Source organism: Microcaecilia unicolor, chromosome 12 (assembly GCF_901765095.1).
Source record: "Microcaecilia unicolor chromosome 12, aMicUni1.1, whole genome shotgun sequence".
In the NCBI taxonomy this organism is placed as follows: domain Eukaryota; kingdom Metazoa; phylum Chordata; class Amphibia; order Gymnophiona; family Siphonopidae; genus Microcaecilia; species Microcaecilia unicolor.
Genome location: NC_044042.1, coordinates 49886715 through 49913268, shown reverse-complemented (window position 1 = coordinate 49913268; position 26554 = coordinate 49886715). Strand labels below are relative to the sequence as shown.

Here is a 26554-nt window from a genome sequence, read left to right as displayed (position 1 = left end):
GGGGGGGAAGGGCGGTGCGTCACTCTCTGAAGGGGAATTTACCCTTCTACGCTTATCATGCGGCCGTCTGGGGAAAGCAAGCCTGACGGCAACCCCAGGCCAGTCTCCACCAGAGGGGAACCAGGTAGCAACGCAGTGTCAGACACCTGTGGCAGAGCTCTCTTTAACATGAACGCTTTATGTAAAAGCATAAGTACATAAGTACATAAGTAGTGCCATACTGGGAAAGACCAAAGGTCCATCTAGCCCAGCATCCTGTCACCGACAGTGGCCAATCCAGGTCAAGGGCACCTGGCACGCTCCCCAAACGTAAAAACATTCCAGACAAGTTATACCTAAAAATGAGGAATTTTTCCAGTCCATTTAATAGCGGTCTATGGACTTGTCCTTTAGGAATCTATCTAACCCCTTTTTAAACTCCGTCAAGCTAACCGCCCGTACCACGTTCTCCGGCAATGAATTCCAGAGTCTAATTACACGTTGGGTGAAGAAAAATTTTCTCCGATTCGTTTTAAATTTACCACACTGTAGCTTCAACTCATGCCCTCTAGTCCTAGTATTTTTGGATAGCGTGAACAGTCGCTTCACATCCACCCGATCCATTCCACTCATTATTTTATACACTTCTATCATATCTCCCCTCAGCCGTCTCTTCTCCAAGCTGAAAAGCCCTAGCCTTCTCAGCCTCTCTTCATAGGAAAGTCGTCCCATCCCCACTATCATTTTCGTCGCCCTTCGCTGTACCTTTTCCAATTCTACTATATCTTTTTTGAGATACGGAGACCAGTACTGAACACAATACTCCAGGTGCGGTCGCACCATGGAGCGATACAACGGCATTATAACATCCGCACACCTGGACTCCATACCCTTCTTAATAACACCCAACATTCTATTCGCTTTCCTAGCCGCAGCAGCACACTGAGCAGAAGGTTTCAGCGTATCATCGACGACGACACCCAGATCCCTTTCTTGATCCGTAACTCCTAACGCGGAACCTTGCAAGACGTAGCTATAATTCGGGTTCCTCTTACCCACATGCATCACTTTGCACTTGTCAACATTGAACTTCATCTGCCACTTGCACGCCCATTCTCCCAGTCTCAAACTCAGGGGAGAAGGGCTCACCCTGGCCTCCCGGTACCAATCCGGGGCAAGTAGCTCCTCTGGCAGCCTCCATCCGAGACTCCCCTCCGGCCTCAGACCCCTCCGCTCCTGCGGGGGTCGGGCCATGCGGAGCATCCAAGATGGCGCCCGCTGCCAGCTCCACCGAGCGGGAAGAAACATCGCTCGCCATGCTCGTGCCGGCTCTGACGTCTGAAGAGCACGATTTACAGAGCCCCGCTGCTGATCTGTGCTTGCCACAATGTGAACAGCGCTTAACAACCTCCGCAGCCATTGCCGAAAATGGCAGAAAAATTAAAAATGGCGGCTTCACACCAAAAACACCCCGATTGCAGGCCCTCCCCGGAGGAGCTACAAAATGCTCTTACCTCAACAGACCGAGTCACCAAGCTCCGGTCACACTGCACAGATGGAAGATGGCCTCAGAATCGCAACGCAAAAGCACGTCGCGTTTTTTTTTTTTTTTTTAACGCTGTGAGGAAAGCTAGAGGCAACAGCTATAGAGGCACTCCGGAGGTCCAGAAGAGTGGGAAAGGCAGTGAAAGGACAAACCAACGTGCCTGCATCCACATAGGGGGCCGGGTAAGGCAGGGAAAGGGTGAACCTATGTGCCTTTAAAGTGGGCACCATCAGCCACAACACCCCTGCTACAACTGGCAAAGCACAGGAGCCATCCCTGGCAGATTTTTTGAAGGAGCTGAACAAGCTGCATCCAACCCTGCTGGGAGATAAGAGAATACTGAGAGGCAGAAGGAGCTAGCCATCCAGGAGGCACTATGGTTTTCAGTGTTCTCTATCTCCCCCTGCTGGTAGGTGGATACAACCCATTCGTAATGGATTCATCTGCTGCTGGTGACAAGGAAGTGTGTTTTTCCCACTTTTTTTTTCTTTTTAGCTCCATTTTGTTTGGTCTGTTTTTAAATTTTGGGATCCTTTTACTAAACTGTGGTAGAGAGTGACCTTAGCACATCCTTGCACAGGTTTATTCCACATGCTAAGGCCATTTTTATCACAGTAAAATGGTTGTTTTTCCCTTATTTGCTTTCACGGTTATGCACTGGTGTTGCCATTAGCGTGAGACCATTTTAAAAAAAATTTAATTAGAACAGGAGCAATTACCGACACCTATTTTGTAAGTGGTAAGTGCTCCTGTGGTTATCCTTCAGGAATCAACATGCGGTATTGTAGATACGCTTACTAATTAGCGCTGGAATGTTCACTCTTTGCCCTCTAGACAATCCCCTCCTTGCTGAAATAATTTTTTATCCTGTGGGTAGTGCATGCTGATTGGGAACGCACGACAGGATGCTTCAATGCATCTCATGTTAATCCCTTTTAAGCTGTGATAAGCGCGCTCGCATTTACTGCAGCTTAGTAAAAGGACCCCTTTGGAGGGGGGGTCTTTTTTATTATTTTATTTCAGGTTTCTTGTTTTCATTCCCCCTCCCTTTTTTTTGGCTCTCGTGTCAGTTTTCTCTTTTTTTAATTTTTTTATTTAGCGTATGACTCTTTTTTGGCCTTTCATATTTTATTTATGTATTTGCATGATTTCCTTTTCTAGCTTCTTCCATTCTCACAAAGAGCAGCTGTTTCCGGGCCCTCCACGGCAGTGATTCTCCTGTTTCATCTTTGGCTGACTGCAGCAACTCTCCCTACCCATGGCAGTTGCTAATTTTTATGCATCTAGGAATTTTTCATTCTTGGATATAAAACGGGTAAACCTGCATTTCCTAGGTTTACAGTTACTAGGAAATGGAGCTAACTAATGTATTCATTTATATTCCAAAACATCCAAAAATAGTTCTTGCTCGAAGCACATTACAGTCATAGGAGCAAGTAGGATCATTTCATCCACTCAGGTTACCCAGTGGCATATAGTAACATAACATAGGTGCTCATTTTCAAAGCACTTAGACTTACAAAGTTACATAATAACCTATAGAACTTTGTAAGTCTAAGTGCTTTGAAAATACACCTCATAGTAACACAGTAGATGTCAGCAAATAAAGACCTATTATTTTTATTTTTTATTTATTGCATTTGTATCCCACATTATCCCACCTATTTGCAGGCTCAATGTGGCTTACAGAGTTTTGTTATGACATAGACATTACAAGGTAACAGATATAATTGGTAATGTACAAAGCTTTAGTAAGGGAAGAGAGAAGGAAGGTGTATTGCAGGATAATATAGAAGGTGGACTATAGTAGCTGGGTGGTTTGGAGAGGTAGTTATGTGAGGTTATGGGCTCTCTTTGTAGGCCTTGTTGAAGAGATGTGTCTTCAGAGATTTGCGAAACTTAGTTAATTCGTCAATATTTTTCAAGGCTGTAGGTAATGCGTTCCACAACTGCGTGCTCATGTAGGAGAAGGTGGAGTCGTGTGTCAGCTTGTATTTTAGTCCTTTACAGCTGGGGAAGTGCAAATCAAGAAATTTGCGGGCTGATCTTATAGAGTTTCTGGGAGGCAAGTCCACGAGGTTTAGCATGTAGATTGGGGCGTCTGCATGAATGATCTTGTGGACAATCGTGCAGATCTTGAACGCAATTCGTTCCTTGAGTGGGAGCCAGTGAAGTTTCTCTCTTAGGGGTTTTGCACTTTCATATTTAGCTTTTCCAAATATGAGTCTGGCTGTGGTATTCTGGGCTGTTTGGAGTTTTTTTGATTGTCTGTTCTTTACAGCCAGCAAACAATGCGTTGCAGTAATCCAGATGACTTATTACCATTGACTGTACCAGGGTACGGAAGATGTATCTCAGGAAGAAAGGTTTTACTCTTTTGAGTTTCCACATGGCATGGATCATCTTTTTTGTTGTATTCTTCACATGGGTATCGAGTGTGAGGTTTCGATCAATGGTAACTCCAAGAATTTTCAGGTTTTGTGAGACGAGGAGAGAACAGTACGGTCTGGTATTTGTTTGTGTTGAGAGGTGAGTACAAGACATTGTGTTTTTTCTGCGTTGAGTTTTAGCTGGAATGCATCCGCCCAGGGAGTGCATGATTTGGAGGCTTTGGTTGATTTTGTTGGTGATTTCGTTTAGATCATGTTTGAACGGAATGTAGATCGTAACATCGTCTGCGTATATGTAAGGGTTGAGGTTTTGATTGGCTAGAAGTTTGGCAAAAGGTATCATCATTAAATTGAAGAGAGTTGGTGGGAGGGGGGATCCCTGAGGAACTCCGCATTCAGGTATCCATGGGGTTGATATGTCCGTATTCGTTGTTACTTGATATGATCTTGTGGTCAAGAATCCTTTTAGCCATTTGAGAACTGTACCTCCTACTCCGAAGTATTCTAGTATGTGTAATAATATTCCATCCATTCTGCCCAATAAGATAAACTCATTACTTCATATGTATACCTGATCTTGATTTGTCCTTGCCATTTTCAGGGCATAGACTGTAGAAATTTACCTGGTACTGCCATTATTCTGAAGATGTCAAAGTCCCTAAAAAGCTCCACTCTAACCCATCCAATCCTATTCAGTCATGATCAGGCCACAGAAGTCTGCCCAGCATTGGCCTTGTTCTCCAACTTCTGATACTGAATCTGTCCAGCCATGATCATCGCACAGACCGTTGAAGTCTGCCCAGCACTGGCTTTGAGGTCACCTAATCTCCGCTAAGCTTCTTTGGATCCTTTTCTTCTAAACAGAATTCCTTTGTGTTTATCCCACGCATTTCTGAATTCCATTATCGTTTTCATCTTCACCACCTCTCGCGAGAGGACATTCCAGGTATCTATCACGCTCTTGGTAAAAAAAATACTTCCTGACATTATTCCTGAGTCGGCCCTTCAACCTCAATTCTTGTTCTCTAGTTCTATCACCTTCCTGCCTCTGGAAAAGGTTTGTTTGTGGATTAATACCTTTCAAATATTTGAACATCATATTACCCCTCTTTTTCCTTTCCTCTAGGGTAGACATGTTCAGGTCATCAAGTCTCTCCTTGTACATCTTGCTGCACAACAACACAACATACCATTTTTGTCACTTCTCTTTGAACCACTTAAATTCATTTATATCCTTAGCAAATTATGGCCTCCAAAACTGAACACAAAACTCGAAGTGGCACCTCACCAACGACTTGTACAGAGGCACTATCAGCACCTTTCTTCTGCTGGCTATATCCCTGTCACGAAACGCCTAGCCACCCACTTGGGGTTACCCCGCGGCCACTTAGAGGGACTATCTCCAGCACAACTCAGGTCCGCCTGCACCTGCCTCTTTCACTGTACACTAACACCCTCCTCCCACCTACTGGGTCACAACCACCTCTGGGTGAATCTCCCGCTCTCCAATTATCCCCAGTGGTCCCACAGTTCCCAGAAAGAACTCACAGACCCCACACACCAGGATTGTTTATCAGTCAACAGAGAGGCAATAAACTAAATATTGCTTACTGGCTTTTAAAAATCAAACAGTGGAACAAAATAGTGCAATTAGCAAACTATAACAGGTAACTGAAATATGGATCAATTATAACACTAAACATTTGCACACTTCCTAGAAAGTACCTAGGGAGATCAGGACATGTAATTCACTGGGCCTCAGCAAAAAGATCTGTCTCTTTTCTCTCGGGCTAAGACTGAACCAACAGCCAGCAACAACTGCTAGGTAATTTCAGACTCTAGGCCAATCAGAGCCCAGTCAACAAGTTTTAAAAGTATACTGCTCACAATACTGTAGATTCACTCCTTTACTAGGTGAAACTAAAAGAGGGCGTACCACCTGCTGGCCAAAATAGAGAAATGCACTTCAAGAATTAATAAAGGCAGCCTAGCATCCTTCAGGCAATGGCCTTGTCGCATTGTCTCCTTACCTTGAGATCCTCCAGACATCATCACCCCAAGGTCCCTTCTCCTGAGCCGAACTTACCAATCTCTCCCCTCCTATCTGGTATATCTCTTTTGGATTTCTGCACCCCAAGTGCATTACTCTGCACTTCTTGGCATTAAATTTTAACTATCCTGTAAACTCATAGATCTTGGCTATTTTTGCCTAGGCAAAAGCCTATAGGTAGAGCGTTAGCATGTGTGCTTCCGTTCTTTCACTATGCCCCTAAAATAGGTCAGCTAATACACAAATACTGGCATGTTCTGTCTGTGCACCCAGAAATCAGCGAGCACCCTAAGATCGCGTATCACTAATTTGGGGGAGTTATTGAAGAGGTCCACTTCTGACATGATAGATGATCAGCACTCCCCTTGTGGTAGATGTGTTTATTGTAAGTATTCAGTTACTGCTAAGTGGGTTATAATACCGGGGTCCACGAAAAGGTTTTATTTGCAAGCCACATCATGCAATAGTGAAAGAGTGGTTTATTGCATCATGTGTCCGTGTTCTTTATACTATATTGGACACACTAAGAGACAACTAAAATATAGGTTGGCTGAACACATCAGTAATCTTAGAATCCCCCCAAAAAAGAAGCTCCGTTGGTAACTCATTGGATTAATCAAAACCATGCCATAGAGGATTTAAAGTGTTTAGTGCTAGTACAAGTTCCCCCCCCCCCCCCTCTCAGGGGCGGTGACGTCAGTGCACAATTACTTGTAATAGAACAGCGCTACATCTTTACATGGGATACGGTGGCCCCCATGGGTCTTAACCTTGAAGTAGAATGGTTATAAGTTTCGCCAAGGGGCGGTCCCAGAGGGGTATTTAATCCCTGGAAGAAGTAGACACGAGCTTTACGCTAGGGGGCGGTGATTTGGACTTCATGCTTAGACAACAGTCTCGATGGTAAGCAGCCACTAAGTGTATTAATGTGTCATAAGGTTACGAGAGTATAGTAGTTTGAGACTGTGAAAGTCTGTTTTGGGGTATGTTTCAAATGAATTGTTACAGGCTGCGGTATATGGTTCCTCCTGATGAAGTACACCACGAAATGCGGTCTCGCATTGAGGAACTAGAAGATTTAAAAGTTATGCCGCTGAACTGACGGTTGTGGTTTCCTCTGAAGCCTTCTCCTTGCCGCGCAGAGCCGCCATGCAAGCAAACATCACACGTAGCTGGTGATGGTATATATGTGAACACTCAGCACTTATCAAGATCCTTCATTTAAGTTTGGAGTTTGTTCATTTAAATACGGAGTCCGTTGATTCCGGATTTTGAACTTTGAAACAGCTATTACCTGCTCTTTGACACTATCAAATGATTGTCATCTTTACGATAGTGATTCGTGGTCACCACTTTGGGACTCTGTCTGCAATGACTGTATGTTAAAAACATTTTACAAGTCCGTCACAGTTAAGCGGGTCCATTTGTTTTGTACTTTTAGCACAAGCTTGTTAAGTTCTTTACATAGAGCTGGATTATTTGATTGAGGTGTATGCGTTTGGAGTGCTTGTGGGTGTGTTAGTGTGAAAGGCTTGTGGAAGTGAGTTCCGCAGAAAATCGTGTATGTTTGTTGATAATATATGTATTTGCAATAATTAAAGTATTGTTATTTAGCTATTAGAATACTTTTGTGATACATTAAATTTTAACTGCCAGACCCATTCCTCCAACATTTGGAGATCCCTTCTCATGGTTTCTACTCCCTACAGGGTATCCAATCTATTGGCTATCTTCACGTCATCCGCAAAAAGGCAAACTTTTCCTTCTAACCCTTCAGCAGTGTCTCTCACAAATATATTAAACAGAAATGGCCCCACCACCGACATCTGAGGCACTCCACTGCTCACCTTTTCCTCCGAGTGGATTCTATTTACCACCACCTTCTGCCGCCTGTCGGTCAATCAGTTTTCAATCCAACTGGATTGGAAACAAATTCATGTAGACTACATATATCACCTGTTCTTTGTCAAAGAAGTCTGATTCTTTTGGCAGGATTTTCCTTTGGTAAAGCCATGTTGCTCTTCAGCTTGGAAAACAGACAGATGAGAGGAGATACGATTGTTGTCTACAAAATCCCGAGTGGCACAGAATGGGTAGAAATTAATCTATTTTTCACTCTTTCAAAAAGTACAAAGACCAGGGGACACAATGAAATTACATGGAAATACTTTTTCACTCAAAGAATAGCTAAGCTCTGGAACTCATTGCTGGAGGATGAGGTAACAGCAATTAGTGTATCTGGGTTTTAAAATGTTTTGGAGAAGTTCACTGACAAAAAGTCCACAGTCCTTTATTGAGATGGACATGGGGGAAGCCACTGCTTGCCCCGGGATTGGTAGCATGGAATGGTGCTATTAATTGGGTTTCTACCAGGCACTTGTGACCTGGATTGGCCACTTCTGGAAGCAGGATACTGGGCTAGATGGACCATTGGTCTGACCCAGTACGGCTATTCTTTTGTTCAGCAGCGATTCCATTATTTTTCCTACCATCGACATAAGGGTTATCGGCCTGTAGTTTCCCACTTCTTTCCTGTCTCCGTTTTTGTGAAGAGGGACCACGTCCGCTTGTCTCCAATCCTGCAGAACCTCTCCTGTCTATAAATATCTATTAAATAAATTCTTAAGAGGTCCCACCAGGACTTCTGAGCTCCCTCATTATCCTGGGATGTATCCCATCCAGCCACATAGCTTTGTCCACTTTCAGATTTTCAAATTGTTTATAAACGCTTTCTTCCGTGAACGGTGGGTGCAATATCCACTCCATTCCCAGATATACCCTTGGCAGTCGACCGAAGTATTTATTTAGCATGTTTGCTTTATCGTCATCACTGTTCACATAGCCAGTCTCAGCATCTTTCAGTCTTACAATTCCATTCCTATCTTTTCTCAATATATCTGAAAAAGGTCTTGTCACCTCTTTACATCTTAGCTATTTTTTCCTCCGCCTGCGCTTTTGCTATCCATATTTCTCTCTTCTTTTCTGTGATCCTCTTGTTGCGTTCTTCTGTATTTCTGGAATGAAGCCTCTTTTGCCCTTATTTTTTCAGCCACTTGTTTAGAGAGCCATATAGGCTTCCTGTTTCTCGTTTTTGTTTACCTTCCTTGTGTAAAGATCAGTTGTATTTACAGCAGCTTTCAGCTTGGACTACTGCACTTCCACTTCACCTATGCCATCAGCTACCTCTTCAGGTATTCCCCCTATTTACCAAAATCAGTATATCTGAAATCCAGTACTCAGTTTTGTGCATCTGCACTCTGCTTTTATATCAAACCATATCGTGTGATAATCACTATTGCTTAGGTGTGCACCCACCTGGTCACTGGAAACACTTCATTTGTGAGAACTACATCCAGCATTGACCCTTCCCTTGTGGGTTCTGTCACTATTTGTCTGAGCAAGGCACTTTGACAGGCATCCATGATCTCTCTACTTCTTTCTGATTCTGCAGACAGGATTTCCAATCCACATCAGGAAAGCTGAAATCTCCCAACTATAGCACTACTACTACTACTTAACATTTCTAGAGCGCTACTAGGGTTATGCAGCGCTGTACAAAATAAACAAAAAAGGACGGTCCCTGCTCAAAGGAGCTTACAATCTAAAGAACGAAATGTCAAGTTGGGGCAGTCTAGATTTCTTGGGTAGAAGTGTAGAGGTTAGGTGCCGAAGGCGACCTTGAAGAGGTGGGCTTTAAGCAGAGATTTGAAGATAGGCAGGGAGGGGGCCTGGCACCTCCCCTTTCATACCAAGCTTATGAATATCTTCTATCAGATCCTTGTCCAGCTTCTCCATTTCTGCCAAAGGTCTGTAGATAACACCCATGTTCAATCTTGTCTTTCCAGGACAATCCATATAGCTTCTTCCCTTCCCCAGGTTCCTTGCGTTTCAGCCGCTCCAATATTGTTTTTTTGTTTTAACATACAGCGCCACTCCTCTATCTCTTTGGCCCTCTTTATCATTCCTAAAAAGATTATAGCCCAGTATTGTTGCATCTCATTCATGGAAATCATGGAACCCATGCAAAAAAACTCTGCAATCAAGCCTCTGTGTAAGACCTCATTTAGAATATTGTGTACAATTCTGGAGACTGTACCGGGGTACATGCAAATCCAGATCAGTAGTGTATTGTCTATTCTGCCCCTGCAAGAAGCTCTATGTGGGGCAGACCTCGAGATCTTTATGCACGCGTATGATAGAACACAAAAGCGCTATAAATACCCATAAGATTGGTTTACCTTTGGTTCAGCACTGTATCAGTCAATCACATGCATATGGAGATATAAAGTGTTTTGTTTTACAAGAGATCTTTAGAGCCATACGGGGAGGAGATCATCATAGACAATTACTACAAGCAGAACAAAAATGGATTTTTAAATTACATTCTCTAGAACCGCAAGGTTTGAATTCACGACTCGACTGGTGTCACTTTTTTTAGATCCTCTGATTGGTGATTCACCTGTCAGAGTATGACGTCAGAGAGTCTATATACACATGCGCAACAGCGTCCATAGAGATGAGAGACGCTGCAGTTGAAGGCTGTGCGAGTGTTCCAAGTATTTAACTGCATTGGGTAATTTTGTTAAACTGCTGTATACAGAAGAGCTGCACCACATTAACAGTTTATTTTTTATCCTCAAGTTGTAGCCCGAGACCCTGAAGAAGCAGCAAAACGCTGGCCATCGTCGTCGGCTCAGGGCAGCAACAGAGAGGAACAGCACAGTGAGGAGCAGCATCCAGTGGAACACTATTCAAGAAGTGTGATACGTTGAATAGATTGGTTTGTTCCACTAATTAGTGCGCAGCGGTAAAAAAAAAACTCTAAAAAAAAATGTAAAAAGAATTTACGGCAGCCTGTTAAGTTAAGCGCTGCCACAGTGGGGTTTTTGCCTATGATGAAGAGAAGACCAAATTGTCTGTTTTAGCTCTGTTAGATAAATATATAATCTTGGAGCTCTTTGAGGCTTTTCCCCAATAACATTGTTATTTTGCATATGAGTGGATTTTTGAGTATTTAGATTTTGTCATATTTCCACAATACCAATTTGGTTGTTTAGTACCTTCAAAAAGATAAAAAGGATGGAGCCAGCCCAGAGGACAACTACTAAAATGGCACGTGGTCTTTGTCATAAAGAGTATGGGGACAAAGATCTCAATATGTATACTTTGGAAGAAAGGTAGGAGAAGGGAGATATGCCATGGAGGTAGTTAAAACATCTTTACCATAAATAAACAGAAGACGAGTCTCTTTCAATTGAAAGGAAGCTCTGGAATGAGGGGACATAGGATGAAGGTGAAAGGGGATAGCCTCAGAAGTAACTTGAAGAAATACTTCTTCTTGAAAAGGGTGGTGAATTCATGGAACAGCCTCCTGGTGGAGGTGGTGGAGATGAAAACTATAATTGAATTCAAGAAAGCTTAGGACGGGTACACAGGGGAGAGGAAGGGATAGTAGATGGAATGGATGGGCCAACTGGATAGGTCTTTATCTGCCTTCATTTTTCTATGTTTATGTTTCTAAGCAGGAACTTTCTCACAGAGGAAACTGACATTAAGCTTGTTACTGCAAAATGGGGAGAATAAAATGTCCTAACAGAGGAGGTAGTAGAGGTCATCGCTGTAACAGATTTTCAGTATTTGGGGGAGAATATGAAGAAAGGATATTGAGAGGTCAAGTAACAAATATGGACAGAGATAGCTGATGTTGATTACATGTGGGAACTCATATACACATCTACTCAAACTGCATAAATACTAAAGGGGGAAGACTAGAAAGGTCATTTTTGGTCTTTAACTGCCATCAATCACTGCTTTATTTATTTATTGGTATTAACTGCTTTTACGAACAGATTCACCCAAGACAGCAGAGCAGGTACAGCTTGATATGTTAACAGTATAACAATAGCAACATGACCAACTATAAGCCTAGGTACAATCAATAAGATAAACTTTGTTCTATTACTCAGATTCAGTTTGCCATTTCCAACATGAAACGGTATCAGAAATTTGCATGTTACTATGAGACTTCTTTAGCTTTCTGAATGGACAGTAATAAATTGCTGGAAGGCCCTAAATACCTAAGTTGGCAGGTCAAGAACCAACAAAGCAAAATGAGGATTCTCTACCAGACTAAGACCTGCAAATGTGGCACAAGGCATATCAAGCAATGGACATTTGCTTGATGGCGGCACCTACATGGTGCAGAATCTTGATGAGGCCAACTCACAAGTATGGAAATGAGCTCATCTGTTGAAAGATATATGACTTTGGTGCATGGATGAGGATCAGCTATATAAAAGTGACACTCTTCTAGCAGCCACCACCACCACCCTGTCAGCTGTACTACCTTTGCTGCTTGTATGCTCTCTCTCCCTAGCTGGGAAGGGTAACCAAATTAATTTGCAGCTTATACTAGAAAACTGCTATGTCTAAGAACGTATCAAAGCTTTACTGTTTTAAACTAGGTAACTCTACCTCTTCTTCCTTAAGGCATGCTACAGCCACACTTCAGCTCTCTAAACATTGGTTTTGTCTTCTCCCCTTTTTGGCCTTCTATTGTGCCATGTGACTGAGCAACCAGATATTTTCTCCCCCTTTTTCTTCTACATATTGCTTCATGTATTACTGGATTACTGCAATGCACTATACAATGGTCTGACTTCAAAGGGCCTGCACCAGCTCCAGTTGATTCAGAATGTAGCAGCAAGACTCATAGAAGGTTGCAAGTGACATGACCACATCACACCATTTTTGCAAAACCTTCATTGGCTACCAGTACAATACAGGGCCACATTTAAAACTCTATGTCTGATCTTCAAGGCCATGAAAGGAAATGGCCCCAAGTATCTGAAGAATAGGATGATCCTCCACACACCGCCAAGGACACTAAGGTCCTCCCAAGGACTTTCACTAACTACACCCTCTCCAAAAGACATTACACGATGTGATACCCGCAAGTGAGCCTTCTCCGGAGTAGCCCCCACACTCTGGAATGCACTGCCTGAAAGTCTTGTGTTAAGCGGAGTCTCTCTCTACTTCAGGAAGCAGGTGAAGGCTTGGCTCTTCAACCAGGCCTTTCATGGAAGAAGTAACTAACTTGTTAGTCTCACTCACACACACAAGGAGTGACTAGGGCTGCACATACTGCAGTGGGACATGTTTATCCACTCCTACTCTAGCTGAGAATATTTAACCATCTCTCTGATCTCATGTGCAACTGTCTTCAAATCAGTCACCTTACTTTCTAACTCTTCCTACTTTCTTACCTATCTATACGTTACAACTTTGCCTTACTTTTCACTATCAATGATAATGTTCTATTACGTATTGGGTTGACACTGCAAATAGTATACCATACTTAGTTAATTCCAAGGGTATAAATTATAAAAAAAAACAGGGGACCCCAAAACAAGGAAAAATAGTATACCATGCCATACTTTGTATTGTTAGTTGAATATTTTTACTGCTGTAACTGTCTATTGCTCATGTTTGATCTATTCTTACTGTAAACCACCTTGAGTGAATTCCTTCAAAAAGGCGGTAAATAAATCCTAATAAATAAATGTATCTGTCCCAATGGTAACTGGAGTCAAGCAAGGCTGTGTATTATCACCATTGTTATTTAACTTAGCCATGAATTAGTTAATGCAGAATGTTTTAGGAGTTCAAAAATACAAGAATTACAGGACTTGAAAGCATGCAGTTAGAGGAATTGAATTTTGCAGATGTGGCCTTATTGGTGAGTTATTTTTGGGCAATGCAGACCAAGACAGAATAATGCATTTTGGTGAACAGATTATGTTAACTACATTTAACAAAAAAAAAAAAACAACCCAAATTTAGGAAACATAGCAGAACAGCAATCAAGCTAAAAAGCTAAACTAGAAAGTGCTAGAATTCACCTATTTAGGAAGTATGGTAACAAAAGACAACACTAAAAAAGAAATGAACATTAGAATTGGTAAAACAGCATTATTCATGTACATAAGTATAGCCATACTGGGACAGACCGAAAGTCCATCAAGCCCAGCATCCTGTTTCCAACAGTGGCCAATCCAAGTTACATGTACCTGGCAAGATCCCCAAAAAGTACAATACATTTTATGCTGCTTATCCTAGAAATAAGCAGTGGATTTTCTCCAAGTCCATTTTAATAATGGTCTATGGACTTTCCTTTAGGAAGCCATCCAACCCTTTTTTTTTTTTAACCCTGCTAAGCTAGCTGCTTTTACTACATTCTCCAGTAACGAACTCCAGAGTTTAATTACATGTCAAGTGAAGAAAATTTTCTACGATTAGTTTTAAATTTACTACATTGTAGCTTCATTGCACGCCCCCTAGTCCTTGTATTTTTGGGTAAGATCTAATCTGGGACACTAAGAAGCTAACAGGGAGTGGAAGAGTAGTACTGGTATCTTCCCCATGGTGCCAAGACTACTGGCCCCACCCACCAGCAACACAGAGGCTCCCAGCCCTGACAACCACTATCAGTGCTAAGTACACCCACCTGCATCAGCGCCCTACAGCTAAGCTAATCAAGTCTTCAAGTCTTTGCTTAAAGCCCACCTCTTCAATGCTGCGTTTGGCACCTAACCCTTACCGTTCAGTGAATCCAGACTGCCCCAATTTGACTGCCCCTATCGGACCGACCGTTCACTTGTCTATTAGATTGTAAGCTCTTTGAGCAGGGACTGTCTCTCTTTGTTAAATTGTACAGCGCTGCGTAACCCTAGTAGCGCTCCAGAAATGTTAAGTAGTAGTAGTAGTAAGCATGAGCCTCAGCCCCATCTCTATATATAAAAAGCAACACCAACATTCTATGAAGCCTCCAGCCGGAAGTGTGAAGGGGGAGAGATATCCGGTTTCCCCATGAGTGTCTGCCCCGCCCTCGCTCTCTCTCTAACACAAACAGTGAAGGAAAACAGCAAAGCAGGAAATCAAATCGCTCTCTCTGTAACAATGAAGGACTCAGAGGGGGGAGGGGAGAGAGGGCAGGAACACACACACTCCCACATGCACACAGAAGAAAAGCTTGCTAGCCCCCGTTTCATTTGCATCAGAAACGGGGCTTTTTTACTAGTTTCATTCATAAGTACTGAGGAGTGCAGTAGCAGCCTAATGGTTGGTGCAGTGGGCTGAGAACCTAGAGAACTAGGTTTGATTTCCACCGTAGTTCCTTACGACTCTGGGCAAGCCACTCAGTCCACTGCCCCAGATACAAAATAAGTATCTGCATATAACATGAAAACCACTTTGATTGTAACCACAGAATGGCAGTACATCAAATCCCCTTACAACTTGAACAAAGATGCATGTTTATAATAGTACAGTGATTCCCACTCCATTATAAGGTGCAGAAATGGCCAATAACAAAAACTCTCTAAACAGGCTAGATGGTTTCAATTCACACAACTTAATAAGAATAATATATGTCAAGTGTCAAGATAAGGTTACAACTGAAGTGATAAAGAGACAACTAAATATCCACTAGTCAGTAAGATCCTATAGCAATAGTAACTTTAGATTGCTTGGGCACCTTCAAAAGAATAGATGTACATCACATACCATGGCAAGCCATGGAAACCAGAAAGAGAAGAGGTCCATGAAGGCAAAAACAGACATGGTGTTAAACAGTTAAAAGGGACATTATTGAGCTGGATATTAATTGGTTGCATATGTTGCATTCCAAGAAGGCAGTGCATGCAAATCTATCCCATGCATACTCCTCATGGAAACTGAAGAGCTGCTTTTCAATTACAAATGTTTTTTTCCTACCTTATCTGTTCTCTGATGCAAACTAAGTGAGATCCCAAACCTGTAGAACTGAACTGCTGAAATTCAGACTTCAGATGTCCTTTTTTAGACTCTTAACTGAAATATGATGCAAAGTTGAAATTCTGTAACTGTTATTAATGAATGTAGGGAGACCATGCAGAATCAGCAAGGACAAAGGACTAAAGAAAATAAACTGCCTGGTACATAAGGCAACATGCTCTGTTTGCATAAACCTTCTCTATCATAAACAAGGGTACTCTGGGGGAGAGTTCCAGAAGTTGCAACATGAATTGTCCCCTTAATGTATATAAAGCAAACTTAGAAAAATATATTTAAGAGAAATAAAGGGGTTTGTTTTTCTACAACATCTATGCCATTTCCAAATTTGCAGAACCATAAACTTTAGCCAAAAAAAGAAAAAAAACACAATACCAAGGAGGCGTATTTTCAAAGCACTTGGCCTTATAAAGTTCCATAGGTTACTATGGAACTTTGTAAGGCTAAGTTGCTTTGAAAATGAGCCCCTTGCAAGTGTTAACCTCATTTTATTCCATAGGACAAATGAGCTCCTCACCCTGGCACATCTCTTCAGAAGCACTTAGGCATGAAACAATGGGGAAGATAACCTGTGGCCTCTAATACCACTAATGACGTCCAAATATACTAGTTCTAACATATGGAAGGAAGAAACACACTTAATACTAAATGCTGGCGCCTAACAACCATATCCTAGTAGGCATTCCCATCACAGTAAGCCATATATAACAATATAATTTGTTTCGCTGTCGGGAGAAGGGGCCAAGAGCTGGAATATCAACCAGATCAGACAAATAAAGAAAAATCACAGGCAGATGCACAAAACTTTGCCAGTGGAATTTTGAAAGCAAGAAAAGAATAAACATCCCAAAAGGAAAAAGTCCTATTTTATGTACTATGCTGCGTCTAACACCAGATATTGACAGCCGCCGTCGACGTCTGCAAAGATACCAAGTCACACGCATATAGCTGCCCTCACACGCCGAGCACCCCTCCTCATAATATTGGAGGACCGGTCTTCTTTCCCCGTGGTCTGTCATCCCTCTCTCTCTCTCTCTCTCACGCTCCCCTCCCTGTCCGCAATCCGCCTGCTCCCTCCGCCCCAGGTCAAACTCGTACCTGAGGTTGCCCACCACCAACAATCCCGCAGCTTTCTGCCCCGTCCCCTATGACACAACTTCTCTCTCCTGAGGCGTCCCGCCTTACCGGAAACAGGAAGTAGCGTCAGAGGAGGGGCCTGTTGCGGATGATGATGCTAACCATTCTGAAAGAGTAGCGAGCTGCACGGGAACGGAGTTTGCGTGAATCCCGCGGGGGTGGAAGGGGTTCCTGTGGGTGTACGAGCCTCTAAGTGTTCTCTAAGATGTCCAAATACTGCTTCCATAATTCAGCGCAGCCGCACTTACTCTGTGCCGTGCTGATGTACATCAAGGAAGTTTAATCAGGAGTTAGCATGACGTCAAAGAGCTGAAGTGATCCCCTCCCGTGCTGCCGCCATATTGGCCAGAACAAAACAATCACTACCACTATTGAAAACAATAGCAAACTTGTGAGGTGAGATTTTATTTAGAGAATGACATGGGGAGGGGACGAGACAGGATGGGGACAGATCCCACGGGACGGGTAGGGGGACGAGGACAACTTTTGTCCCAATGTCATTTTCTACTTTGAAGCCGGTTAATGAACTGTACTGTTGACTGTTGTTATATGTTTCAGTGATGCATTCAATTACATTTTTTTTTTTTTTTGGAAAAACAAGCAAACATTCTGGCCACAACTAGCAAAATTTGCATGGGAGATTCATTCAGAAGCGTAGCCATATTGTGGGCGTGCGGACAGCCGACAGCGCCAGTGCATATTTTAAACGCGATAGATCGTGTGAAAAATAGGCACTGGCACCGTCAGAAGTCCATTTGGGGGAGCGGCCGCTCCCCTCTCGACCCACCAAGCTACACCTCTGGATCCTGTACATTCCTGCTACTAGCACATCTTCTAAGAAGTCATTTTCTATGTCAAAAAGGTCTGTGGAAGACACAGGAGAGCTAGACTGAATCCTGAGATTGTTGATGTCTTATTCATCCACTGATTAAAAAATCATAACAATTATTCATAGTGCATATTTCTCCCCCGCTGGACATTTTAACAGGGTGGATTAGGATTCCTTAGGGTAGTAAAAGTCAGCTATTGTTGGGTTGGAAGTGAAACAGGTGGGAAATCAGGAGACGAAAGGCAAATTTTGGTTCCAAATAAGGCAACTTTATTGCTAGCAAGTGAACAGCACCGAGTAGCCTCGGGACACTGTGTGTCATAAATCATCTGACGCTTACATTTATACTTCCCTACTGGGCCTGCGCATTTGGCCCCTTACACGTCACAACTGTCATGCGCAGTAAACATTTGTAGTTCTTACAGTACAAAATTGTAGTCCCAGTACGTACACACGTCATAACACTGAAATGATACTGGCAAGAAAAACGAAACTTAGCAGCTTATTCTGTACACACAATGCTCCTTTCTAGCACAGGAGATAAGGTGCGGCTCAGGAATGCAGGGGGGGGTGTCAGCACCCTCCAAGGTCGCCTATTCAGATGGCGTTGCTACGTGCAAGCTGGTCTTGTATAGGCCTTGCAAACTACTGTTACAAGCTATATATCTAATAGCCCTGCATTCTGTCTGTGCATTAGTAAACAGCAAACTTGTCTTGTTAGTAAACAGTAAAACTGGATAAGGCACAAATGTCCAGTGCAGTAATAAGGTGTGGCCAAACAGCCAAAAGCAGAGGTAGAGTGCATAAGTAAAAGTCCATCAGTAGGCACAAAACATGAGGTTGTCCTGTTGCTCAGTAGTATTCAGGTAGTACCAGCGTTCCACTCCTTCATTCCCCCCTTTTGATACTTGAACATCCATTCTGGTGGAGAGTATCACCTCCATAAACCCTGAAAAGGAAAGAAAGGACAAGGATAGTTAGCGAGGGAGGCAGCAAGCGAGCCCTAAGCCCTTGCGCAGCCGGTGGTTGCTTCGCCGGGGTTGAGACGGAGGGCCCCTAGTGGAATCCCCCCCCCTTTGTAGCCGGTCTTCTGCTGGCACAAGGGTGATGGCCCATTTAGTGACTCAGGGGGTTCAAAGTGCACATCAGCCACAAGGTGCTTCATCGTCAGCTTCATCAGACTGGGGAATGGGGGAGTACATCTGGAGAGCCATAAGTTGGGCAGCAGCACGGCAGTCAGCGATGCTTTCCATGGTGGAGCGGAGACACCTGAAAACTAAGGGAAGAGACAAAGGTATTACTAGGCAAGACAGCAAGAACAGGCCACCCATGACGAGGAGGCCTTGCAGGCTCCCGGAGGTTGGGAGCCAGCTGGTGAGGGAGGAAGTCCAATCCCACGCACTGTTCCAGGTCTGGACGGGGACGTGGGCTAGTTTGACCATCCGGTCAGTTATCTCTCTGATGACATGGCTCTGGTCATCAATCTGTAAGCAGCAATTACTGAGGTTAAACTTGCCACACACCCCCCCCTCCTGGGCTAAGAGGTAGTCAAGAGCCAAGCGATTTTGGTAGACGGCGGTAATGAGCTTAGTGTTCTGTCGAGCTAGGATATTGAGGGCCAGGGCAGAATCGTTAGTGAGGATTTCGAGTACGGCCTGTAGGCGAATAATGCGATTTAGCATGTAGATAGGGGTGCGGTACCCGTATGTACCATCTTCAGCCCATGTGGCCGGTCCATAGTAGTGAATGATACGTTCAGGCGGCCACTCGTTGTCCTTCCAGTCTCCAATCTGTACTTTGGGCTTGATGATTGGGAAAGACCGTTTTCGTCGGGTAGGGTTATCAGGCCCCTTTTCCACGTATAGGGGGATACCCAAAGTTTCGCCGACTTGTATGGGCAGAAGGAAAAAACTAGGTCGGACCGTGCCCAAGAGGCAGGTACCGTACCAGCGGGTCGGGAGTTGTTCATAGGCCCTGCGTCCGCAGATATAGTAGTAGCCCGCCGGGGCTACCCACTTGAGGGAAGCGTTCCCTCCGTATGTCCATGTCATGTTCAGGGTGGGTTCTGTCCAGATAGGCTCCGGGGCGGGCAGGTTGTCCGTTTGCCACCAGGTCGTCCGGCTGCCATTATACTGAAGAACCCCCGTACAAGCAGAGTCTCCCACTGGTACAGAGTAACGCTTCGATGGCGCTCGACTAGCGCAGAGGGTACCTATGATATTTGTTCTCAGGGCCCATTCGTACGGCTTCGGCCGTTGGGGAAAAGTAATGTTAGTGGTGTTGAGTGCATCCCATGTGTGTTGTCGGATCTCTCTCGCTTCCCAGGGCCATTGTTCACCCATGTCGGTGCCTCCACAGACGAAACAGTTGGCAATTCCGAGGGAGAGGGCGATGTTTTCAGCCAAATTGAGGAACATATTTCGGGCTTCTGGGGAAATGGGGAATTTAGTCTCGGTCTGCTCAGCACGAGCAATTTCATCAAATACGTCTTGGTAGCCGACAACAGTAGTCTGGTAGTGCGTAGGAGGCTTCGTTTCGAGACTCTGATATATGGTAATATATGTCAACGGATCCATTCCTCCGCCGTCAATGCCGAGGCCCCACGTTCCTCTCCAGGGCATGTCGTGTCCTCGGATGGGCCAGTCTAGGGACACATAGTTACCAGAACCTCGACGAAATTCGCCCAGGCCGGCGCATCCGGCATATCCTCCTCCCGTATAAGCACAGACTCGGTCCCAGCCCGAGGCTCGAGTGTCGCCGGCGCATGGGAGCCACACCCACGGGGAGCAGCATCTCATGTCTGGACTGAAGGGGCAGACATACTTGTGGTCCTTAACGTACGCCTCTCGCCAACTCTGGCTACCACACTTGCGAGACCAAGGGTGCCTGTCCATGGCGGCACAGACGTCGAAGGTGAGGGTTGCTACAGTTTGGATGCCACCGACAAGGATACGAGTGGAATTAATGTAATACAGAATGCCATCTCCCTCGACTCCCGGAGGTCCGGCCACATACGCAGGGAGTCCTACGCTGAGGGTGACATTGTAGTATCTTGGTTTGGTAGGGCTGTGGCAGATAGTGAGATTTCCTTGGAGGCATCTGTGGAACTGTTGGAGGCCATTCGGAGTGATGAGGGCACAAGTCGGGAGAAACTGGCAATCGCCTTCCGGGGGCTGCGTCTGGTGAATGAGGGTAGTGACTAGGTGATATCCTCCCTCTATACGGTGGCGCACGAGGCGCAAACATTCAGTACAGTTCTGGCTCAAGGGGTAATAGCTCGGGACTGAGCAAAGGAGGAGTAGTAGGCTCAGCATCATATATGCGGTGGAAGGTATCCGAGCCTTTGCAGCAAGAAGATGATAAGGCCCACGATTATGGCTGCGATAAAGAGAGAGCCAAAAACGCAGTGGGTCCAGAAACTGAGTTCCTGTTGCTGGGCAGACATGAATCTGGTGGTTTACGTCTTTCTTAGAGTCAGCCGTAATGGAGCGTCAGGATGTTGGTGCGCAGTCCAACGCTTCAGGGTGCTGCTAGTGGGAGCAGCAGGCTTCAATCGGGTCCAATGTATCCACACTGGGCTTCCTGCAATTTTAACAGCGGTGGAGGTCGTTAGGAGAACAAGGGAGGGCCCCTTCCATTTTGGCTTTAGGCAGTCAGATTCATCCCACTCTTTTACCCAGACCTCGTCTCCCACCCTGAACCTGTGCGTAGGATTGGTGAGGACCAAGGGAGCTACTCTTTCAGTGTACTGCTGGATGTCTTGCACTACCTGGTGTAAGGCTCTCATCTGTTTCACTAAGGAACTCTCACCCTGTACCTGCAAGGAGTCGGGAAAGGAGGGTAGTGGTGGTGGCCTAGCATACATCATCTCGTAGGGAGTAAGGCCGGTAGCCTTGGGGGTACACCTAAGATGCAGCAAGGCCAGTGGAAGCAGGTCGGGCCATTTGGCTTTTGCTTCTTGGCATAGCTTGGCTAGCTGGTTCTTCAGGGATCGGTTAGCCCTCTCCACTACTCCACTGCTTTGGGGTCTCCAGGCACAATGCAACTTCCAATCGAGGCCCAGTCTGGTACTGAGCTGTTGTGTTACTTCGCTAGCGAAGGCGGGACCGTTGTCAGAGTTTATCTGCTTGGGGAGGCCGTATCTGGGTAGGATTTGATGAAGCAGTAGGGAGGTAACTTCTTTAGCCATTTCTGTTCTAGTAGGCTGGGCTTCAATCCATCCGGTGTAGGTACACACGGCGACGAGGATAGCTTTGTAGCCGCGCGCCGGGGGCATGTGTGTGAAGTCAATCTGGCACACGTGAAAAGGGCTGGTGCCTCGGAGAACATGTCCTGGCATAGGGCCGGGCCCCGTTCGAGGGTTGTTCCGGGCACAAGTCGCGCATCGGCTGGAAGCGTTTTTGGTCCACAGGGATAGTTTGTTGATGTAGTAGGTCTTCTCAAGTAAGCGTCCCAGGGCGTCCCTTCCCAGGTGGGTGCGGTCGTGAGCCTCCTTGGCCACCGTCCAGGCCAAGGCTTCGGGTATCCATATGCGCCCATCCTGTAGTATCCACCAGCCATTGCGTGACTGTAGACCCTCCTGCTGGGCCCATTCCGTTTCTTGGGGGGTGTAAATAGGGGTCTCCGTAGGGAGCTGGACGACGAGTACGGGGTCAGAAGGGTGAGAGGAGTAGGGGAGCTGACTTGCCCTTTTTGCAGCGTCGTCTGCCCGCTGATTTCCCCGGGCGATAGGGTCCGTTCTTCCAGTATGGGCCCTGCAGTGCATCACGGCCACCTTCTTCGGCTTCCATACCGACTCGAGTAATTGGCAGATTTCAGCGGCATTTGCAAGTCCTTTCCCTTCAGCCGTCAGAAATCCCCTCTCCTTGTACAAGGCTCCGTGCACCTGGAGGGTGAGGAAAGCGTATTTGGAGTCGGTGTAAATGTTGACAACTTTTCCTTCAGCCCACAGGAGGGCTCTAGTGAGGGCGATTAGCTCCGCTTTCTGGGCTGATGTTCCGGGTGTCAGAGCCATAGCCTCGATCACATGGTCCTCAGATACCACCGCATAGCCAGCTCTTCGAATTCCCTCTATCACCTGGCTGCTTCCATCGGTAAAAAGGGTGATGCCCCCTTGCCAGGGTTGATCCTTCAGGTCAGGTCTGCTCGAGTGCACAGTGGCCATTACCTCTTCACAGTCGTGGAGTGGTGGTTCAGGGGCCGGAAGGAGGGTGGCAGGATTGAGGTTGGTCGTGTCCAGGATTCGCACCTCCGGATTTTCGCACAGGAGGGCTTGGTATTTGACCAATCGGGAGTTGGTCATCCATCTGGGTCCGTGGCTCTCGAGTAGGCCGCGGATGGTGTGGGGTGTGGTCACAAAAAGTGTTTGGCCGAATGTGAGTTTATTGGCCTCGTGTATCAGGAGACAGGCCTCTGCAATGCTTCGGAGACAGCCCGGCCATCCTCGTGCCACGTTGTCCATGCTCTTGGAGAGGTATGCTACAGGGCGTTGCCAGGTACCGACCAGTTGGGTAAGGACTCCAAGTGCCAATCCCTTCTTTTCGTCGATGAACAAGTAGAACGGCTTAGTCACATCTGGCAGTCCGAGCGCTGGTGGGGCCACAAGGGCCTCCTTGAGGTCCTGAAGGGCTTTCAGTTCGCTTCTCTCCCACTGGAGATCTTGGCCCTCGAGTTCAGGTCCTTTCAGTTTGGCGTACAAGTCTTGGGTCAGGACAGCAAAATTGATGATCCAAATGCGGCAATATCCAGCGGCTCCGAGGAGTGCCCGTAGTTCCTTCTTATTTGCAGGAGTGGGTTGGTTGCGGATGGCTTGGGTTCGGGGGATACCGAGCCTTCGGGTTCCTTCTCGGAGGCGAAACCCCAGATACTCGACTTCGATCTCGCATATCTGTGCCTTCTTGCGACTGGCCCGGTACCCCTGGGCTTCCAGGGTCTTCAAGAGGTAAAGTGTAGCTTCAGCACATTCGGTGTACGTTTCACGGGCCACCAACAGGTCATCCACGTATTGGACGACCGGCCCATACTCGTCCTGATACGTCTTCAGGTCCTGGGCGAGTTGGTCGCCGAAGAGGGTAGGCGAGTTCTTGAACCCCTGGGGAAGACGGGTCCATGTGTATTGCTGCTTGGTTCCCGTCTGCAAGTCTTCCCACGTGAAGGCAAACAACTTTTGGCTGTCGACAGCAAGAGGGATGGAAAAGAAGGCGTCCTTCAAATCAATGACACTGTACCACTTGGTCTGAGATGGCACTTGGGCTAGGATGGAGTATGGATTTGGTACGAGGGCAACTATGTCGGCTACCTGGTTGTTGACTTTCCTCAGGTCCTGGACGGGTCTGTACTCGGATGTTCCTGGTTTCTTAACGGGCAACAATGGGGTATTCCATGCGGATCTGATTGGTTTAAGGACTCCCTGTTGAAGGAGTTTCTGTAGATGTGTATGCATACTATGCCGGGCTGCATAGGGGATGTGGTATTGTCCTTGGTTGACAACTTGAGCATTTGGTTTGAGCTCAATCCAGATGGGGATAGCGTTAACGGCCAGTCCGCCGGGGTTCAATTCCGCCCATACATCAGGCACTTCATCCATTATGGCCCGCCTCTGCTGGGCGAAAGGGGTGTTCTGGTCGTAACGGCAGTCGCCGGGTCCCACAGTTGGGGGAACATGTAGTCTCCATTCTTCTCTTACTGGACAGATAAGTGTTACTGGCCGATCTTCAAAGCGAGCTTCCACTTCACCCGTAGTCTTGAACTTCAAGGTGGCCTGGAGCTTACAGAGTAGGTCTCGACCAATCAAGGGGACCGGGCATCCAGGGATGTGTATGAACTGATGGGACACCATCGTCCCTCCGATCTGGACTTGGCGCTCTTTGAGGAGGGGGGCCGCAAGGGATTTCCCGGAGGCTCCCACAATTGGTATAGTTTCTTTCGTGGCTGGGGCTATGGCAGTGGTGATAACAGATCGCTGGGCCCCTGTGTCTAGTAAGGCCCTCATAGATTCTGTCCCCACCCGAATTTCCACCAGAGGGTCAGTGGGGACTCTGCCCTCCCGGTTTCTTCATGCTGTGCCGTCTCGGGTAGCGTCCACAGCCATCTGCCATTCCCTCCGGTCATCCCGTCCTCTCTCTTTTCGGCCCCTTCCACGGCCTCGCCTAGGGGCCCCCGTGCGGTCGCCGGTCTCCTCCTCTCTCTGCCGGTCCCATGATTCCTCTTCTCTCGGGTTGTCCCGTATCTCCTCTGGACAATCAGCCCACCAGTGTCCTTCTTGTCGGCAATTTGCACACTGGTTACGCCCTATGGGGGACCGCGTTCCTCTTGTTCTCCTGCCCCTCCCCTTTGGTCTAGACCTCATTCGTTCTTCCAGCACCGTAGCCAACACATCTGCCTTCTCCCGCATCCGTCTGGTCGATTCCTTCCGGGCCTCCACCTTTTCCTCCTGGTCGCGATATCCGAACACGCGATCAGCTATAGCTTTCAGTTGGCTGAGGCTCATCCCTTCGAACCCCTCTGTTCTCTGTAGCTTTCTTCGTATATCCGGTGCTGACTGGCTAACAAAACTCATAACCACGGTTGGGAGGTTCTTAGGGTCCTCGGGATTTATCGGGCTGTGCCTCCTAAATGCTTCCATAAGTCGTTCAAGGAAGTCCCCTGGACTCTCGTCCTTTTGTTGGACCACACTGTGGATTTTTCCCATGTTGGTAACCTTCTGCTTCCCCTTCTTTAAGGCGGCCAGGTACGCCTGCTGGTATCGGCGGATAAAGGTTTGGCCTTCGGCGGTTCGGTAATCCCACGTGGGGGCAGCGATGGGCGCCTCCGTTTCTAGTAGGTTCTGTAAATTGGCATGGGCCGGATTCGCATCCCGGATGGCTTGCTCCATATTTTGTTGTAAAAGGCGGCGTTCTTCAGAGGCCAGGATGTGGGCGCTCAACTGCCTAAGGTCTGCCCAAGTTGGATTATAACTGTATATAATGCCTTCCACCAGCTCTATCAGCTGCTCGGGTTTCTGGTCGTAGGACGGCCCATGGAATTTCCAGTTATACAAGTCGGCACTTGAGAAGGGAACGTGGCTATAAACTGTTGATTCGATGGGCTGGCCCCCCCCCTCCGCCGGGTTAGGGGTATAGGTGGTGGACTGTCGAACTGGGAATAAGTGGGAGGTTCCTCCTTTTCGGCTGGACGGAAGGGCCTGTTGCGGACTCGATTGGGGGAACCGAGTAATGTTCTTCACAACCCGTTTACTCTTCCGTGTGGTTGCGAGGCCAGGTGACTCAGGTGAGGCTGGACGGGACGTCTCCCCGGTGTCCGACTCTGACCCGGAAGTCTCGGCGTCAGCGGGGCCTTCTGCTAGGCCCGTAAGGTCAGGGTACATAGGAGCATAGGGCGGCGGTGCAATGTCGTCTTCGTATGCTTCCGCCGTAGCAAGTATCGGGGCTTTTGGAGGCTTCTTCTCGGCCGAACCCTGAACTTTCCCTGCGGTTTTCTTTGGGGGTTTTTTCCTAGAAAGTGTGTTGGTAGTACTGGGCGTAGTTTCTGCCTTGACTCTGGTAGCAGGGGGCGTGGTCTCAGTGGCTTCAGTGCTAGGGGCAGTAGGCCGTATGGGGGCGGTCCCTGCGGCCTTCGGGACGGCAGCGGTTGCCGAGCTTTGGAGAGCGAAGGCATGGGTCGGCAGGGTTCTAAGCTTGGTTTTCCGGCCTTTTCTCTGCTTTACCAACATAAGGGCGGCCTTTTCTACCTTCCGTTGGGCCCAAGCCGGCGGATCCCGGACTACATCCAACCACGCTTCTATGTATGGAATG

The 26554-nt window shown here is 46.5% G+C and overlaps 1 protein-coding gene across 3 annotated transcripts in view; it reads right to left on the bottom strand.

Moving 5' to 3' along the window:
* UBE4A (ubiquitination factor E4A) overlaps positions 1-17083 on the bottom strand; it is a 66325-nt gene extending 49242 nt beyond the window's left edge. Inside the window, exons 1-2 of one of the 3 annotated variants that reach the window (XM_030220945.1) lie at positions 16895-16915; positions 13867-13898 (exon numbers count right to left, since the gene is read on the bottom strand). The gene's annotated coding sequence lies outside the window, so the exon portion shown is untranslated. The other 2 variants (XM_030220946.1, XM_030220944.1) reach the window with 2 other exon arrangements.
* Between the last annotated feature and the right edge of the window lie 9471 nt (positions 17084-26554).